Source organism: Piliocolobus tephrosceles, chromosome 4 (genome assembly GCF_002776525.5).
Source record: "Piliocolobus tephrosceles isolate RC106 chromosome 4, ASM277652v3, whole genome shotgun sequence".
NCBI lineage: Eukaryota > Metazoa > Chordata > Mammalia > Primates > Cercopithecidae > Piliocolobus > Piliocolobus tephrosceles.
Genome location: NC_045437.1, coordinates 116,823,317 through 116,830,020, shown reverse-complemented (window position 1 = coordinate 116,830,020; position 6,704 = coordinate 116,823,317). Strand labels below are relative to the sequence as shown.

The 6,704-nt window shown below is 48.9% G+C and overlaps 1 long non-coding RNA gene across 1 annotated transcript in view; it reads left to right on the top strand.

Annotated features, from left to right (window-relative positions):
• Window positions 1-1,729: 1,729 nt before the first annotated feature.
• LOC111547107 overlaps window positions 1,730-6,704 on the top strand; it is a 16,089-nt gene continuing 11,114 nt past the window's right edge. The window contains exon 1 of the long non-coding RNA XR_002733028.1: window positions 1,730-1,824. This is a non-coding gene — a long non-coding RNA (uncharacterized LOC111547107). The remainder of the gene's footprint in view (window positions 1,825-6,704) is intronic.

Sequence of the window (6,704 nt, the reverse complement as noted above, 5' to 3'; positions counted from 1 at the left end):
ACATGATTACATTGGACCCACTTACATAATCCAGAATAATCTCCCTATTCCAAAGTCCTTAGCCTTAATTGCATCTCACAATCCCTTTTGCCATGTAAGGTTACATATTCACTAATTCCAGGGATTAAGACATGGACATCTCTGGGGTGCATTATTCTGACCATCATATCTGTTTTTTTCCCTTTATATGTCTAGTGAGTAGAACACACCAGGAAATTAGCAGGTGTTCATTGACTTTGCTGGGTAAATGAAAAGCTACCATTTATTGTGCAGACATGAGGTGCTGGGCAGATGCAAGGTGCTCTATGTGTGTTTTCTCATTTGCTCTGTACCATAACCCTTGGGGGTAGAGTTTACCCCCATTTTATAGCCCCATTTACTAAGGCTCAGAGAGGTGACATGACTTACCCAGGGCCATCCAGCTAGTAAGTAGCAGAGCTGGGATTTGAAGTTTTACCTTTCTGCCTCCAAAACCTAAAGTCTATACGCCCCTCTTTCACAGCTCAGGGAGGACATCTCAAGCCTGGGTTTGTTGTACCCACAGGTAGCTTACTTACATCTGCTCACCTTGCCATGTCAGCACCGCCTGTTCCAAAGGCAGATTAAATATTGCTTAGGCTGGCCAGGCACAGTGGCTCACATCTGTAATCCCAGCACTTTGGGAGGCTGAGATGGGTGGATCACTTGAGGTCAGGAGTTTGAGACCAGTCTGGCCAACATGGTGCAACCCTGTTTTCACTAAAAATACAAAAATTAGCTGGGCGTGGTTGCACATGCCTGCAATCCCAGCTACTCGGGAGGCTGAGGCAGAAGAATCTCTTGAACCCGGGATGCAGAGGTTGCAGTGAGCCAAGATTGCACCATTGCACTCCAGACTGGGCGATAAGAGCAAAACTCTAATAAAAAAATAAAAATAATAATAATAAAAAGATTGCTTAAGGCCTGTCTGCCTCTCTTTCAAAGGGAAAATCCTTCAGCTTTTTAAAATAAATTAAATCCTGTCAACGAGAGATGAGGGTTGATTAGATGAGATTGGGGGAAGAAGCCTTCCTTCTCAATGAGTTGTCCAGAAACCAACAGCAAGGGCATCCCATGGGAGTGGTCAGAAATGCCGACCCTGAGGGCCGTGAACTGCTGAGTCAGGCTCTTCTAATGATCCGTAAGTGGTCTGCACACACATCATGCCTTGGAGAGGCCCTGCTGGGAGGCACCCACGCAGACCCAGATACTCACTGACCACGGCGGGAGGTGGTACCTATTATTTTTATGATGAGAGGGAACCTCAAACTCTACTGTGACATAAGTGGTCTCAAAGTCCCTTTGAAGTCACCATTTTATCTAAATCAGAAATAGAGAGGAAAAAAAATAAGAAATGGCCAGCTTAGAAAGACTCAAATTCTTTTGGGGGGAAAAATACCAGGAAGAAAGAAAAGAAAAATACATTGTTTCCTTGGCCATCTGTGTGAAGAAATAACAAAACCACCCTTGACATACCAGCAGGAAAGAACACTGGAGAGCTTTACTTGACAGAATTATTAGAAACGCCTCTTCCTGGTTCAGGGGGAAAAAAATTCCAAATAGGTTTGTAATATTTTTTTCCCTAGCGTGCTTGCAACTCCCAGTAAAGCCAACAACCAGTTTTCAAAACCTTTTGATTCTACTCATCCCGTGGTTAATAATTTCCAGTTTACCCAGCAGGCTACATAACATCCCCTTTCCTGGGAAAGAATTTCTGTGCCCTGGCTGGCAGTGAGCTGGTCCCCTTAGCAGCTGACCTCCTCCTCCAGCCCTGTGGCTGCCTCCTCTCCAACAGGGACCTTCCTGGTGGGTATCTGGAACAGTGACTTAGTGTTTCGCAAAGGGGAGAGGGAAAAAGAGAGGGCTGTCTCCCAGAAGGGTGAGCCTCTTCTTTAATCATCTGGCGCTGAGAAGAATTTTCTCTGTTTCCTGGGAAATAGCTGATAAAGGACATTTTGTCTGCTGCTGTTTATGTATACCTAGGCCGAACAAGTCCCAAAACTCTACCCTCCCCTGCCCCCTCCAGAGCTGGTACTTTGAAAACATAGGACAATAATGAAAGCAGGCAGCCTGATACGGGCCTGGCACCTCGTCTCCTGTTTCCTCCTGCCCGCTGCTGCAGCCAGCTTTACGCCAGCTGCAACCACCAGGGACAGGTTGGCTTCTCCACCCTTGATGGCCCCGAGAAATATTTCTTTTAGGGCATGGCAGAAGGTGAATTTGGGGAAGGTGGGACCCTCCCTGCAGCCGATAGCACGGGCCCCATCCCTCCCCCCATGCAAATCTGTGGCCAGCAGCCTTGGTATCACCAAACCTTGCTGAGATAGGGAGTGCTGTGAAGAGCTCGGTGAGTTTCTGACAATCTCTCCCCTGTTTATCTGAATGGGCCCAAGGGCTGCAAAACAAACCGGCAAACACCAGGGTGTTCCTGAGAGTATAGCTGCACTTCCTGTTTACAGGCTCAGGGTGAGAAGCCCCTGGGACCTATTCTGCCTGTGTCAGTTTCTTTCTGCTTCCTCTGAGATCCTCCACGTGGGAGGGCAAAGGGTTTCCCTCCTGCCGCCTGGAAAAATAATATGCAGGCCAGGAACATGAGCTTGCCTGTGAAGGCTGCTCAAAACAACACACTTGCAATTTGGGGTTTGTGACTAAGGTTGATTCGAACCTTGGTCTTCTGGTCCCTCTGGGAGCATGTTAGACCCCATGAGACAAACCACTTTGGGACTTGAGGGTGGTAGGGAGTGGGGAGTGGGAAAAGCACTTGTAAAGGCGTAAATAGCTGGGTCCTGCCACCCCACCCATCCTCACACAACTCTCGCCCCACCCCACCCTCACCCCCGCCGTCACCCCACTCCTCTTGCTGTGTGTCCCTTGCTTCCCATGTTTCCCTGTCCTGGACCAAAGTGAAGCAACTGGGTATTTCAAGCAAAGGGCTTCCTACCTTCAGCACCAGTGGTGACACCAGAGGTGGATTCCAGGAATACCTGAATGACCTGGAACACATTCTGTCCCGGCAGGAGGGGTGGTGGCACTGCCTCTGGGAGATGGCCGAGCTATCTGGGGGTTAGGACTCTCTAGCTTGTTGCAGGGGTGTCACAGAGCCTTGCTACTGAAGGTGTGTCTAGGGAACAGCAGTATTGTCCTCCCCTGGGAGCTGGTAAGAAACGTGGTCTCACACCCTGTCCCAGAGCCACTGCATGAGAATCTGCAGTTTAGCAGACGCCCCAGGTTGACTCCTGCGTACATTAAAGTTGGAGAAGTGCTGCTTTGGAGAGCCCGTCCCTCTGTCCTCATTATGAGGATGACTGTGCTGACTTTGGACAGCTTGTGCTTTTTAAAATCTCATGGGCATAAATGACTCTTTGTGACCGATCTTGTTTCTTTCTTTGCTAAGAAAAGCAGGTTTAATTTGATGTAAGTGTCGGCTTATTTGGCATGCCACATATCCGAGACCGAAGAAGCACGTGCCTAAGTGAAGGATTTCATAGCTAAATTTGATGTGTCTGACACCTGAAAATTCCAGCACCAGAGGGGCCAGGCAGGTGACAAAGATGAATGAAGTGGGCTGGGTGGGCCAGTGAGGACTGGACAGCCAGTGACCTGGTGGAAGGGGCAGCAGCTACTCCACCCCAGCCCATTCTTGTCTTTCAGGGACCAGGCTCAGGGTTGCCAGATCCCAATATCTTCAAGAGAAGCCTGAAGTTGAATTTTTATGAAATCATCCAACATTGAAATATTGGCAATTAATTAAAACATTAAAAAAAAAAAAAAAAAAAAACCCACAAGGCCAGGCACTGTGGCTCCCACCTGTAATCCCAGCACTTCGGGAGGCCGAGGCAGGTGGATCACTTGAGGTCAGGAGTTCGAGATCAGCCTGGCCAAACATGGTGAAACCTTGTCTCTAGTAAAAATACAAAAATTAGCTGGGCATGGTGGTGCATGCCTGTAGTCCCAGCTACTCGGGAAGCTGAGGCAGAAGAATTGCTTGAACCCAGGAGGTGGAGGTTGCAGTGAGCCAACATCACCCCACTTTACTCCAGCCTGGGTGACAGCCTAAGCCTCCGTCTCAAAACAACAACAACAGAAAAAAGAAAAAAGAAAGAAAAGAAAGAAAAAAAGAAAAGAAAATCCCCTCCTATGACCCAGGCTTTATGCTGAGACTATGGATAAAACTGTGAACGAGACAGACACAGTCCCTACCCTCAGAGTATGCAAGCTGGAAAATGGGACAGAGAGACCAGGAAGGTGGGAATGGCATTTCTTCAGGGAGACCTGCCTGTGCAAAGGCCCTGAGGTGCAAACAGCACATTGTAGATGGGGAGCTACAACCAAGTCAGTGCTGGGGAGTTGAGTCATGATTGAAGGAGGGGTGGAAGATAAGGCTGAAAAGGGAGGAAGTGGCAGGTGATAATGGCATGTACTGCACATGCAATTAAAGAGTTTGAACTAGGTCCTGCAGGCCTGGAAGGGTCATCAGTATGAGGATGACATGGCTGGAACTCAGTTTTCCTGAATTCACACCAGCTATTGAGAGGGGAATGGATTTATTGAGTGGGGAGTTGGAAAAGTATCAGAAGTCCAGAGAGCAGTCAGGGCAGACTTGGGCAGTGGCCCAGGAACAAGGTGGTGAAGGCCTGCACTGGGGCATTGTGCAGGAATGGGAGGCGGGTGTGTATTTGAGGGCTGCGCAGGAGTTAAAATCAACAGGATGTTGCCTACTTGATGGGGACCATTGGGGAGGGAGGGGGAGCCAGAGCTTCTGGCCTGGGTGCCTGATGGACAAGGATTGCTGCAGTTGGGGTGTCTTGGGGAGGGAGATGACATGCTTGATTCTGGGAAGACTGGACTTGGGGCTTTCTTGAGCCCTCTCTGGAAGTGAGATGCAGACAGCAGGGTACTGGAGTCCTACTCAGTGAGGGGGCAAGGGCCAAGCTGAAAACCAGGACCTTCTGAGACACAGTTCTTTTTAGTAATTTGCCCCAGCTTTGTGGCTTCTCCACCCTGTTCTCTTCTCCCTGTGAGTTCTTTGTTTTTGTGGGTTGTCATATTACAATCCATGGATTTTTGGGCCAGCCTGTATATGGGGATAATAGTAGTTTCCTCTTCACAGAGTGCTAGTGAGATTAAGTGAAATAATACATTAAAAGTACGCAGCACGGTGTCTGGCTGTAGGAAACTCCCACGATCACACCACCACATGTAATGTTAATGTCATCATCATTAGCTGTGATTATTATTGTGATTATTAACATTAGTTATCATTATTATTGTAACTATGCACGAATGTGACCTACGAGGCCTCCTGCCACATGTGGCCCTTGGTTGTGGCCTCTTTCCCTGCCAACCTCAGGCCTGCTCGTATCTGTGGGAGGCAGTGGCTAGCAGTGGTTATGAGCATGGCCTGTGAAATCACAGCCTGCCTGGGTTCAAATGCCAGCTCCACTTCTTACTATGAGAGTGACCTCGGCCAAGTCACTTCATGCTTCTGAGCCTCAGGTAGGTTCCCCATCTGAGGAAGGGGAAGATAAATGTATCTTGCTGTGAAGACAAAATGAGATAAATTGTCAAAGTACTCAGTGCACTGCCTGGCAGGTCATAGGTGTTCCTTTATCATGTGCTCTTATTCTCCAGGACACCGTCACCAACCCATTGGGCTGGCATGCACTCTCAAATCTACTGCCCCTAGCAATAGGATGCAGCTCAAGTTCACTAAAGTGACTTACGAGCTGCTTGCAGTGGGCTGAGTGTTGACACTGCTCCCCGCCACTGGAAAAAAAGATACGCCCACATCCAGATCTCAGCAACGTGTGGATGTGACCTTATTTGGAAAGGGGGTCTTTGCAGATGTAATTAAGTTAAGGATCTTGAGATACAATCATCCTGGATTATCCGCGTGGTCCCTAAATCCAATGACAAGTGTCCTTATAATAGACACAGAGAGGAGAAACCTGACAGGAGAAGCAGAGATAATGACTGGAGACAGGGATTAGAGAGATGCAGCCACAAGCCAAGGGATGCCAACAAGCACCAGAAGCTGGAGGAGGAAGGAAGGATTTTCCACTGGAGTCTGCAAAGGGAGTGCAGCCCCACCCACACTTTGACTTTGGACTTCTGGTCTCTGGAATGCTTCGATAATAAATGGTTGTTTGAAGCTACCCAGTTTGTGGTAGTTTGTCACAGTAGACACAGCAAACAAATCCAGTGCCCTCCACCCTTTTCACCCTGAAACCACATGAGGACTGGGTGGAGTAGGCAGGCAGCCTTGGCTATCCCCATTTTACAGAGAGAGGACTCTGAGGCTCAGAGAGGCAGAAGGAGCTGCTTCAGCCACATAGCCAGTGAGCTTCGCCAGTGGCAAGCCTGGAATCTGGCTCTCCTGAGTCCTCCTCCATGCACTGTCTTTTCCGGAACATTCTGCCAGCCTCCCTGCACCAGGCGCTGGTGGCCAGTGAGCTGTGATTGTCTCTGTAACCAGGACAGGTTTGCAGGGTCCCAAAGCAGCTTCTCCCAATACCAGGCAAATGCCTGGTGGGTATGAGGGCTCATCTGAGAACATGGGAAGGAGCAGCTGTCACAGGGGATCAGGCCCGCCTGACTTCATTAGCACCTAGCCCCACTACATAGCTCAAAGAGATGTCCCTTCCTTCCTTCCTTCCTTCCTTCCTTCCTTCCTTCCTTCCTTCCTT